General features: G+C 37.1%; 1 protein-coding gene across 5 annotated transcripts in view; it reads left to right on the forward strand.

Moving 5' to 3' along the window:
• Positions 1-13,457, forward strand: part of gprc5ba (G protein-coupled receptor, class C, group 5, member Ba) — a 41,533-nt gene that overhangs the window by 14,360 nt on the left and 13,716 nt on the right. For 2 of the 5 annotated variants that reach the window (XM_058769737.1, XM_058769739.1), the window contains exon 2: positions 5,085-5,144. The exons of the other annotated variants lie outside the window; for them this stretch is intronic. The gene's annotated coding sequence lies outside the window, so the exon portion shown is untranslated. The remainder of the gene's footprint in view (positions 1-5,084; positions 5,145-13,457) is intronic. 5 annotated transcript variants of the gene reach the window in all.

Raw genomic sequence — 13,457 nt, forward strand, 5'->3', positions numbered from 1 at the left:
GACAATTCTAAAAGTGATTTTCTCAATATTTAGATTTTTTTTTTTTTGCACCCTCAGATTCCAGATTTTCAAATAATTGTATCTCGACCAAATATTGTCCTATTCCAACAAACCATGCATCACTAGAAAGTTTATTTATTCAGCTTCCAGATGATCAAAAATGGACCCTTATGACTGGTTTTGTGGTACAGGGTCACATATGAAGTTGATGTGAAGAAACTGAGATAGAGAGAGAAAGAGGAAATGAGCCAGAGAAAGAAATAAGACTTTTTTTCTTAGTTTCAGCCCGACACAGTTATTATTTTCACATCCTGCACAATGTTGTTTAAATAACAAATGCATTTGCACCCAATTGTGTGCCCATGGGCATGCTGGTCTGAAAATGAGGTGTGTTCAAGTGCATTGTTAGCACGTTGCTATTTTGAGGCAAGTGAAATAGACTGCACCATTGACAAACTGAAACCTGGTCTGAAGTCAGTGGCGCAGTATTTTTTTACTTTAGTAACATGCGCCTATAGGCAGGTCCACAACGCATGTACACTTTGCTTATTGCACACAGGGACACGCAGCAGCTCACAAACATTTTTAGTATTAAAAATTTAAGGATTAAAATGTAAAAGATTATTATTGTGTACATAAATATAAAAATACCTACATGTCATAATGGATAGCTTTGGTGGAATCCGGCTTGTCCCGTAGATGGTCTGCTTGTGCGCTTTAACCTCACGCACGAGCAGCTCCGTTTCCTCTCTGGAGACGTGTTCAGTCTTTGTGTTTGCAAATTCCGCCGTGTAAATAGCGAATCCGCCATGGTGCAAGCGCAACTGGCTTTTAAAGGGAATGGGAGATGAGACTCTGATTGGTTTATTGCACGTTACGCCCAAAACACACCCATTACTCATTAAGAGAATATAATAAACCCTTTTAGACTGGGTCGCAACCATTTTTCCCATTTTTGTCGTTAAATTAGCAAAAGTGGATTCGGACACTCCCTTAGTTCACCTGCGCCATGTGCTTTAGACCATGCGCTTAGATCGTTACAATAGGGCCCAAAACGTTTACACTGTTATTGTTGAATGAATGCCGAAAAATGTCATTAAAACTGCAATCCATATTTGGCCTGCTTAATCCAAATGCAGGGCCCAACGCTAAGGAGTTTTTTTTTACTAGCTCAGTTGGGCCAGTGGTTCAAATTGTTGCTTGCCCTGTCAAATATTTTCACTGTCCCTGCCACAAAAAATAATACAGTTGCTATTATCATTGTTTTTGACCCATATTATCTTTTATTCTAATAAATAAGCATATAACACCAAAATTTTAGATGCCAATTAAAACAGCAAAAGCTACTACCTTACCAAATACAGACATCCCACCCTGCAAAAACTAATTTCAGGGAGGTATTACCAGCTGCCCCAACCCCCACACTCCCCCCCCAAGCCTCCCAAGGTTCTATGACATGTTTAAGTAAACAAATTTAATAGAACATTTAATAGAAATGGCTAAAATAAATGTTAATGCAACTTTTGTGCATACAGTTCATTTACAAACTTTTCTTGTACTGTGATGTAACTTGCTTTGCAGATTTGAGCATTTTACTGGATGGCTCAAAGTCATAGCAGTCTGTGTTAATGAATTTATTATTTTGCATGAAATAATTCATATTCCTGACAAGCAGGCAGGTATGATATGTGGTCGGAAGCCCTGGAAAGCTTCCCAACAGCTCCACTGACAGAGCGAGATCCCCTTTAAAGAACGATATTAGGTCTGTGAGGGAGAGAGGGATGGACACCTGCTGCGATTTGCGCTAGGGATATCTCTACTGTGCTATTGATATTTTTTTATTTTTTTTTATTTTGATATACCACTTCCTGATTTATGAAAATTTGAGTGTCTGGTGTAGGAGAGGAGCACAAGGAGAATCCAGAGAATTCCCATGTGAACCCGGTCATGCATTAAAATATGTACTTATATTATTATCAATCTACTCACGGTATTGTTTTTATTAATTTATTTACTTACAGTTTTAAACAAGTGTGCAGAGTTTTGCCTCATGTCGTAGAACATCAGTAACGTAAACTTGCAGGTATTCAGCTAGTTTAAACTTGAACTTGAAACCTGAACTTACCTCAACATGTCTTTTACAGTTATTTAACCCACCATAGGAAATAGAAAAGTCACCGTTGCCAACAGTGCAGCAAGAAACACTGTTTTTGACCCCTATTAGGCAGGGGTACACCTTTAGTGAGTTAAAAAAAATTTTTTTCTTAGTAGCTTCTATTATGCTGCGGCTGCAGATGCAAAACTCTGGAAGTCTGAACTGACAGGAGATTGAGAGGTTGACTGTAATGCCTGCCCACAGAGATGACCGATTGGTCTACTTGGCACATATGAGACCAATCATCAGAGGATGCTCATTCTGTTGCAATTCAAAACTTGCTTCTTCACTACATGTCTCTCTCTGCACTGACATCTGTACACGGACTTATGTAATGCTTGAACCATATGAATGTTGTGTATTATGTGTTTGGTGTGTGTTGGGTTAACGTGTGAATTGTGTTCATGGGGGAGTTTGTACATGCTCAGTGTGTGATTTTGCCATTTAACATAACCTGACAGCATGTATAAGTTTTGTATATACATATGTTCACTGTACAAATAACCACAAGACTCATTCATACAGTTAAAACATTTATTTGATAGAAGTTCATACAGATTAACAGATATACTTACCAGCAGTGAAACATCAATTGCCAAACCTGTGCTATACAAACATTGAGTTATTTAAAGGAACACTCCACTATTTTTGAAAATAAAAACTTTAAAAAGAAAACTCTCATTCCGACGTAATAATCAAGGAACTTTGCTAGGTGATATAGCTGGGAACTATTTTCAGGCGCTGTGTAATATCACTGCACCTGCTGCAACCATGGTACAGCAGCAGAGTTCCTTGATTATTACGTCGGAATGAGAGTATAGTTCCTAGCCATATCGGCCTAGAAAATCGCAACTTTTCATTTTCCGTCAGTCTTAGTTCACGATGTAACTACAGAAGAGTTAAGTTTTAAACAGGAAAAATATTTAAACTCTTTGGTCATTTTTGAGCGAGATGCTAACGGTCTAATCAGATTCAATAGGCCCTTTCGCACTGCAGGAACATTTTCATAGTACCCGAACTAATTGTGGAACTACCCACTTTTTGGCATGTTCGCACCACGGGAACTAGGAACTGTTTTAGTTCCCGGAACTCCGTTTGGAGGAACTAAATTAGCTCCTACTTCAGAGTAGGGTCTAAAACAGTTCCATAGGAACTATCGTGACGTAAGTGTACGCTGATTGGCTAAACGCGTACGAAAACGCCCTCACCCGCCATGATTTAAAACACCGTGTAAACACATACTGTGTAAACATCGCATCAACTTCAAATTTCGCAAGAATGGAGAACAGCGATAGATGGACGGACGCTGAAGTGCAGGCACTTTTGAACATTTTGAATTCCTTTCCGATCTTTCAATCGCCTGACGTATACGTAGACATCCCATGTCCATTATTGTAAACCCCGCAAGACACAACAAAAACACAGCTCCGATCACAGCGTCCTCCATCCTCCTGTTGTTAACGTTGTTCTTCTTTGTTTTCGTTGTTGAACGCCTCGCACACCGGCTTACGTCACTTCCTAGTACCCACTGTCGGTGCGAATGCAACCCTTTAAATGGTACTGGGAAATAGTTTGCGCAAAATCGTCTCAGTACTTTAGTACTGTACTTTTAGTTCTGGAACTAAAGCGGCGCAAAAGGGGCTAATGATCTATGCTAAGCTGCACTAAAAGTGCTCCTGCCAGACCCGGAGATTGGCTGAATGGATTCGAAAACGGTAAAACTCAACTGTTTAACTCTTGGAGTTGGAAAATTAGCCTATTTTCAAAAATAGTGGAGTGTTCTTTTAAACTTAGCATTCGTGCCACCTGAACAGACAGGTCCATGTTTTCTTGACGGCATTAGAAGGGTCCATACAGCCGCAGTGAAACAAATGTATATCTGGTTAGTTTTTCGTGCTTATGTCTTGTGTGTTTAAAACTGTATTGGTATTTGGGGTTATGTATGTACTATGTGTTTGTATGGCTAAAGGTTGTATATGGTAATTGTGCCTGGACTTACCCATAGAGTGGTACGTTCCCGAAGGAGGGGCTTAGAATGTAAAATGGCCGCGGGAAGTTGTTTGAGAGTGATGTGCTCTAGCCTCAACTGTGTGTAGTGAGCTGTGCTCGTGTCTTGGTTCACAATTGCAGTGAACGGACTTTTAAAGATTGTATAGTTTATTTACTTTTTTGATTTACCTTTTGTGCCATGTTTTTCTTTATTCTGGGAACATTTGTCACCGACTGCACAATAAATGCACCAGCAATGGGACTTACAGTGTAACATTGGTAACCATTGTAAACAAAGCATTGTTAAAGCTAATAATAATTAGTAATTAGCAATTAATATTTGTTGAATCTACAAAGGTACTCACCAAGACTGCTATTTTGACATACTTTTGTATGTATTTGTTTAAGTGCAAGAATGCGCGCTGTACACACAGAACACAGTGTGCGAGCATTGTATGTAGTTATGTTTAACGTCTTGCATGAATTCTTTAAAATCTCTTTGAATTTCACTTTGGCAAGACTTAAAACACGTGCACATTTGCGATGACGCAGCAGTGGCTCGATCGGGCCAGTGACAAATTCGTCAACTGTCCCGAGACAGTAATATGAAGAGTTGTGGAGGACTATTTTAAAAAGTCAGTTATTCTAATGAGACGCTTTGCCTTTGCCCACTGCTGTATATTGTTACAGGTTATTTATTTATAGTGCACTGAGCATGTGTGCACTATTAATAATCAGTGTTTGAGCTGTCTCACACAAACATAGCATCAACACATACATACTTTCCATTCCTTTGCTTACAGAAATGGACTACCAGTACCATAAAATACATGGTTTGAATCCTCCCAAAGGGTTTTTTAGACATTTATTTTGGAGATGGTCTTTTTCATGTTTGTAACATGAAATATGTGAATACTAAAACTTTTTTTTGCCTGTGCAGGGTCCATCTCTTAGACCATAATTTTCAAGGCAACTACCACGGATTATATCTTATACTAAGGTAAGATGTTAAAATTATTGCTTGTCTTAGTTAATATAACCCATAAAACACTTTATGCTATAAGTTATTTTAGGTACACATGCACATAAGATCACTTTAGAAAGAATGAATCTAAAAACTACTTATACATACAGTGGCCTCAAAAACTATTTGGACAATAAATTCAGACGTGTCTGAATGTGATTGCATTACACGCCAAAATGTCAGTTGAAGGAATGTATATATGGGAGCCTGTCCTCCAACAAAAAAACTACCCTATAGGTTGTTTGTGCAAGTGCCTTATTACGACCTATATTTACGTTTTAAAGTTAAGCGCCCTCTAGCGTGCTTAAAAATAATGACAGTGTTGTGTTGAGTCTGTCATCATGAAATGACGTATGACTGTCAATACCAATCAAAATGCGTGTTTATTTAAATGCAATGTGTGGACTTTTTACACCGATCTCACGGTAATTCGTACATATTTTACTAGGTGGCTAATTTGTACGAATGACCACACCTAACCTCACCCCTAAACCTACCCCTTACAGAAATCATGCAAAATCATGATTTTTAGTGCACATTTTATGAGGGCATGCGTTCTCTGGGAACGAACCCATGATCGCATGATCACATGATTATATATTGTTGTATAACGCAATGCTCTACCAACTGATCTACACGAAACCCGAATTATAACGCATAAAAGAGTACAAAACATTAATATGAAAATGTCCTGTTGCTGATAGGAGCACAATTCCAGTATTGGCTCTGATGGGTCATATTTCAGGGATTTGGACAAACGACCTATACAGGCGTATTGGTTGGAGGACAGGTTGAGATATGGGATGGACTATATATATATTCCATTTGCATTCATTTTGCAAATACTTTTTATCTACAATGTTGAAGCGCTTTATTTCGTACATTGAATTGGTGAATCATACAAAACTGTCTGTATGCGTGTAATTTTATTGTTGATTTATGTAAACATTCACTAGTTGGTCACCTTTGGGTGTCCTGCAGCTTGACGCAAGTACAAATACCTCAAAAACATGCATTAATTCATATAGTCAATAATCAGTAAAATTAATACTTTTCCTGAAATGTGTTATTTAAACTATGTAGGCTATCAAATTACTATAGCTGCTGCACAACTATATGAAGTAAGCTGTACTGCTTGGCACAACCACCGTTTGAACCATGCCATCTGGTGTCATAACCCACATGTGCAATGCATGTTTAATGACTGAATCATTAATTAATGTAATCCAATCTGCATGTAATGATCCTCTTTTAATTTCATGAATATTGGGCTATACCACATCTTCATAACTTCAATGGGACATGTTACGCAAATCAGAGTTTTATGGCACTCAAATCTGCCAGCAACTCTGATTATGCAAATAAGCTGTAGGGGGAGGGAGGGCTTTCCTGCTCAAATTTGCAGCTTTATATTGGACAAGCCAGTTTCAAGAGGTGTGAACTCTGTAGTTAGTTAAAGGCCACTATCTGGTTAGTCTCAACAACATGGGACACTTCGTTTTGCCAAGGAGCCAGCAGATGAACTTTCCACTCAGAGTGAGAGTCAGACAACAATTGTCATCAAATCTTGTCAGAACAAAATCACTAAAGTTCTTTTTTTTTTTTTTTTAATTAAACGCAACCTCATCACCACCTCTCTTTCTTGAGCATCTCTAACTACAGAAGACACTATCAGGACTTTGAGCTAAACTGCATCTGGATGCACACTCAATGATGGAGCCAATGCATGTACAAGACAATAAATTTTGACCCCATTTAATAAGGTGCTTTAACTGGAAAACGGACTCCTACTTGATATATTTTAATTCATGTAATTTATGTAAGTATTTATTGTGCATCCATAGATTAGTTCAATAAACTTTATGCATCTGAGTTAGATTTTGTTTACTGCTTATGAAGTCACTTTAATGAGCTGATCTATGCTACATGCTGCAATATTGTTAGTACTGTAAGAAAGATATTTTATGTGGCCAGGAAAGTAATATTTCTTGGAGCTGATAGACTGTTAACACTGAATGTTTGCTGGATGAACAGATTGTAATATTAATTCTGCAGCAGTTGCTTCTGGCCGCTGATATAAGTAATTGTAATTGATTATAAACTAACTATAATTGATTATAAATATATTTCCCTTTTGTGTTAATTGCTACAAAGCTGTCTACTGCTTTACTGTTGATTAAAGTATGCGTAAAGATATAAAGTCTATGTGAGTCCAATACATGAATAACAATGAAAAAGAGACCGTAACGATTAAGTAGCTGTAATGATTTTTAGTTATACCATGTGTGGAACCGTGTTACCCATAATGCTGGTGAATTCCCTGTAGTGAAAAAAAGAATAGACCAGGGGTGTTCAAACCTGTTTCTAGAGGGCCGCTGTCCTGGAGAATTTAGCTCCAACCCTAATTAAGCTCACCTGAACCAAAGTAATCAAGGTCTTCAGACTCACTAGAAACTTCCAGGCAAGCGAGCTGGAAGTGGTTGGAGCTAAAATCTGCCTCCAGGAGCAGGAGTGGACACCCCTTGTGAAGAAGATCACAAAGGCTGTGTCCGGAATCACATACTCTCTTGAGTAGGTAGTTTTATTTGAATAAGTATTTTTTTAAGTTATTTTTTGACGACTCCAAAAAGAGTATGTTGTACTATATATAGTATGAATGCAATCTGGATGTACTACATTCGCCATGTTGTCTGTTAATGTGGTAGAGTAAGTACAAGACCTACAATGTGCAGGCTCTGCATGCAGGTGCACAGAGACAAGGATAAATGCTCAGCCATGGGGAAGCAGTGAAAGAAATGTAGCAAACCGAACAACTTTGCAATGGCTTGCGAATTACAACAACCGTAGAAACAGAGGAACGTGCATACTGTTGACAACAAGACTATGACCTTTGTAACCCCCAGGAACTCTTCACTGATGCAATACCAAAAGATCACAGCAACGTGGTAAATAAACAAGCTTCTGTGGAAATAGAGACAGGCTTAACAGTCTCCAAAATAAGATTTAGACTAGACACAGGGCAGAAGTCATTATCATTCAAGAAAACAAGATTCAAGATATCATCAGTCTTTGTCAGTTAAAACAAATAACACAATGGTCAGGATACGTTGAAGAACTCTTTAACCATATCACGCAACAGCCAGATCCAATGTAAATACAGAGATCAAAGCCATGCTAGAATTCTACATCGCAGACACTCAAGAGCAACCTATAATAGGACTGAAAGCTTGCCTTGGCATGGATAAAATCTAATTGGTCCTCTTTGAGCAAAACCATGACCTTGTGAACAAATTTTCTGATGTTTTCATAGAAATAGGATAGTTCCCAGATGGGTGTAAGATACATATTGAGCACACAGCCAATCAAGTAGTTGTCTGATGTTTGGTTTGTTTGAAAGTCATCATGCGCTGAGATGAATGGCAAAGCACAACAGACTAGTAATATGTGTACTGTTTCAATACTATTTGGAACTAAACTGGCCCCCTTTTTAGTACAACCCGAATTCCGGAAATGTTGGTACATTTTTTAAAATTAGAATAAAATGAAAATTAAAAGAATTTCAAATCACATGAGCCAATAATTTATTCACAATAGAACATAGATAAATGTTTAAACTGAGCAATTTTATGCACAAAATGAGCTCATTTCATATTTGATGCCTGTTACAGGTCTCTAAATAGTTGGGACGGAGGCATGTTTACCATGGTGTAGCATCTCCTTTTCAAAACAGCTTGAAGACGTCTGGGCATCGAGGTTATGAGTCTCTGGAGTTTTGGTGTTGGAATTTGGTCCCATTCTTGCCTGATATAGGTTTCCAGCTGCTGAAGAGTTTGTGGTCGTCTTTGACGTATTTTTCGTTTAATGATGCACCAAATGTTCTCTATAGGCGAAAGCTCTGGACGGCAGGCAGTCCAATTCAGCACCCGGACTCTTCTACTACGAAGCCATGCTGTTGTAATAGCTGCAGTATGTGGTTTAGCACTGTCCTGCTGAATTACACAAGGCCTTCCCTGAAATAGTCGTCGTCTGGAGGGGAGCATATGTTGCTCTAAAACCTTTATATAACCTATGTTCTCCCAGTTGAATCTTTTCAAAATTTCTTGCTTTTTCAGCCCTTTGTTGTCCCCGTGCCAACTTTTTTTGAGACCTGTAGCAGGCATCAAATTTGAAATGAGCTCATTTAGTGGATAAAAGTGTAAAATTTCTCCGTTTAAACATTTATGTTCTCTATGTTCTATTGTTAATAAAATATTTGCTCATGTGTCATTTTATTCAAATTTAAAAAAAACGTCCCAACATTTCCAGAATTCGGGTTGTATATGAAGTGAATGCACGTTGAAGTATACTCTCAGTAAACTACTAGTGTAAAAACGCATATACTCCAAATATAAAGTACTTGTAGGTTTTCTTTAGGTAACCGTAACATCATATCTAAAGGGGGTCATGAATTGATAAATCTAATTTTCCATTTTCTTTTGACATTAGAAGTAATTTATTTAGGGCTTTTATTTAAATCAAGCTGCCAAATCGACTCATTTGTTCTTGTCTTCATGATGTAACAGATAACTTTGTTAGTGCAAGACTGCCTGCACATAAACAGATCCACACCTGCTTCTTCATCACCTCTTTGTCCTAGCCACTGGCACATTAGTGGGGCACATCCAGCCTGGGAGTTTACATCCACCCTTTTTGCTGTGAGCTGTGTCATTTCTTAATATTCTACTAGCATAGATCCTATGAATTACTGACATGTTAAATTATAAATGATAGGTAACACTTTAGAATAGGGAACACTTATTCACCATTAACTATGACTTTTCCCTCAATAAATTCCTAATTTGCTGTTTATTAATAGTTACTAAGGTAGTTGTTAAGTTTAGGTATTGGGTAGGATTAGGGATGTAGAATAAGATCATGTAGAATAAGGCATTAATATGTGCTTAATTAGTACTAATAAATGGCTAATATTCTAGTAATATGCATGCTAATAAGCAACTAGTTAAGAGACCCTAAAATAAAGTGCTACCAAATGATATACTAAACAGCTTAAGCAAACAGGTGAATTGCACATAAATGATGTGAGAGCAATTGGACTATAATTTACTGGGGTAATTTACCAGTCTTTTAATCATTTGATTTGATGTGATTTGAACTATTAAAAACATTTTAAAATATTTTGGTGCCGTTTGTTACCCAGAGTACATCAGCAATTTACAGTCTAATAAAGAATCAAAACTTTTTAAGTGTGCAAGAATATAGCTGAAACGAAAACAGCAAGAGACTCTTCTTCAATCTGAAGTCTTCCATTTAAGCTCCAGTAAGGGCCAAATAAAGCTGTTGAAATGTGCAACTTTGTTTATCTGTGGGCATTTTGCTTTTACTACTTTCTTTCCCTCTATGCTTACTTTTTAATTTGCTATAGTTACACGTAAAAAACACAAGCCATGTGTTCAACAAAACACACAAGACTAGACAATGCAATGAACATATCACAATAGCACATGGCCTGTGAAACAAGGTCAAAGGCCCTGTGCTCAAACAAAAAACACAACACAAGAGCACATGAAACTGATAAAGAACCCCCTCCATGCGCTCACGACAAAAGACAAAACGCAAGTATCCAGATTCCGACACTGAACTGAAACCAAGCCCCAAGCACACATCACACGACATGGTCTTTAAATTGTAATTATACATACCTCCATGCCTGCTTTTTTGTTTAAACCTGTTACATTAGTACATGGAATCATTTGCCATTGTTACTGTAATTTGTGATCATATTAATGAACTATCTCTTTTGTTAAACTAATAATAATATATTAAAATAACTATAACTAATAATAAATAATATTAAGCCTTTATATTTTGCTTTTTGTTTAAGTTTGAATTTAATGTTGTTTTAATGTTTAATAAAAACAACATTTAATGTTTATATATATTAGGGTTGTAACGGTACATAAATATGACGGTTCGGTACGTACCTCGGCTTTAACGTCACGGTTCGGTATGATTTCGGTACAGCAGGGGGATTTTATTTTAATTTTTTGTTTTTTAAGGTTTATTGAACAAGTTGCTCTTTCTTTACATACATTCAGTTATAGTTAAAATTTTCTTAGTGATTAAAAATCTACCTCAGCTTATGCTTAAAACTATAGGAGCCCTTTTACATCATAAGGTTACAATTAGGCCTAACAACTTAACCCAAGCTTAAACTTAAAATAGATGATCAACACTCAGCTTTTGCACTCATTTTTTAAATTAATTTCTAGGCTATTTGTTAAAATATATTCAATTACACACTGGCTGTCATAGCATGTTTCATAACAGATCGATTTAAACGTACATTTAAATAATTAAGACTATCAGGTAAGGTAAAATATGAGAATATGGTGTAATATTTTGCGAAATGCTCCTCTCTAGACTTCATTTCTCTAGTGAACTAACGAGCTGTGGACACTGATGACTTGCTGAGGTAAATGAAATGCTACGTGACATTTTATTTCCATGCTGTTTTGTTTGTCTTTCTGTGGTTGAAACACTGATTGAGCAATTACATGAGGCATGAGATGTTCTGTCATGTTTATTCGCGTTAAAACTAGTAGTAAAGACTAGGAATGATCGCGTTCACTCGCGCTCCGCATTATGGCTCCGACACGGGAAGCGGAGTTGATCACGGCCGCTCGAGTCAATGCTTGTGTTGGGTTTATACCAGCACGTTTCTGAAGCGTCCCAGAAGCGGCTCTCCAAGGCGTTTATGCAGCGATCTGTCATGCGTTACGACCTCTAGGGGTTCGACGTAGCAGAATTAGAAAACAGTATCCACACCAGAGAGATGCCGAAAATACACATAAAAGACTGCCAAAACTTTTTATATATAAACATTTTACATTTTAGTAATGGTGTATTCTTAATCTTGGACTTAATTATTGTTAGTTCTTTTCAGCTTAGGCAAATTTCAGGAGTGTTTTATTAGGGATGGAGCTTAACACTGTGTGAGGCAGCCCTCTAGAACAAATGTTAATCACTTATGTTGTGATAACAAATGTTTTTGTAAGATACCATGCATGAATAACTGAGAAATGAAAAGAATGTTCTAATTAACAAAATATAATAAAAAAAATGATAGAAGGCTCCTGTAGTATTACTGTAATACCATTTAATTAAAAAAAATGGTTATCTTCAAATAGGAGCTTCCCAGGTGCACTTGTGGACTAAGACCTGACTGGCTATATACATCCATTAAAAATGACCTTGAAAGTTGCTTAAAGGGCCCCATTATTCTTTTTTGAATATTACCTTTCATGCAGTGTGTAATATAGCCATTTGTGAATGTAAAAGCTCTGCAAAGTTTTAAAGATCAAAGTGCACGACAAATAGAGTTATTGTCTGCTAAAAGAGTTTATTCTGAACTGCTGAGACAAGTCGTCAGTAATTCCAGTTCCACTTATGAAACTTATCTGCAAAGATCCGTAATGAATTTGCGTAATGGTCTTTATTGGCTTCCCAAAAACAATGTCTACTTTGATCTGCCTTCAAAAACTTTAGTTTGTGGCTTGTGTTGTAATGCTATTTTCTGCAGTGCGAAAGAAGATTTGCTTTGTTTACAATTCCACAGGATAAGAATGTGAAGGGTAAGTGGTTAAAATGAATTTTGATGATACCACAGTAATAGACCAATCACAACAGACTGAGCTATCTGACCAATCAGAGCAGAGTAGGCTTACTGAAAGGAGGTCTTTAGAGAGCCTGAATCTTTAAATGAATCATTTCAAACTATTTTAGAAACTAGGTGATGTGAAATTTAATTTTCTCATAATACAGTGTTTTTTTTTTACCTTTGATGCAAAAAACAAAATTAGGAACCTTTTAAAAAAGCATAATATCAAATGCTTTAAATCAAAAATGGTTAAAAAATGAAATTCTGAAAGAAAAAAACAAACATTCTTTTACAAATAATACATGATACAATTCATTGACATCCACACTTGAAATGGGACTTGGGTGACCAGAAACCTTTTTGGGCCAATGTATGTGTCAGACCAAATTTTAGGGTGTGTTCACACTTGTAGTCCGGACTAAAAAGGAAAATGATACATTTGGTCCTGGTCCACTTAGCGTTCACACTGGCATTTTTGACAGCGAACCTAAAGGCATACGTTCACAACTTGATTGGTTGCGTTCAATAACGTATATTTCATGACAGAACGCACCGAACACAAAAGGATCAGGTGCGTTCGACAAAGTGGCGCTGCAGGTGTATGACATCAAAGAACCCATTCACTGATCGAT

This window comes from Onychostoma macrolepis, chromosome 03 (assembly GCF_012432095.1).
Source record: "Onychostoma macrolepis isolate SWU-2019 chromosome 03, ASM1243209v1, whole genome shotgun sequence".
Lineage (NCBI taxonomy): Eukaryota > Metazoa > Chordata > Actinopteri > Cypriniformes > Cyprinidae > Onychostoma > Onychostoma macrolepis.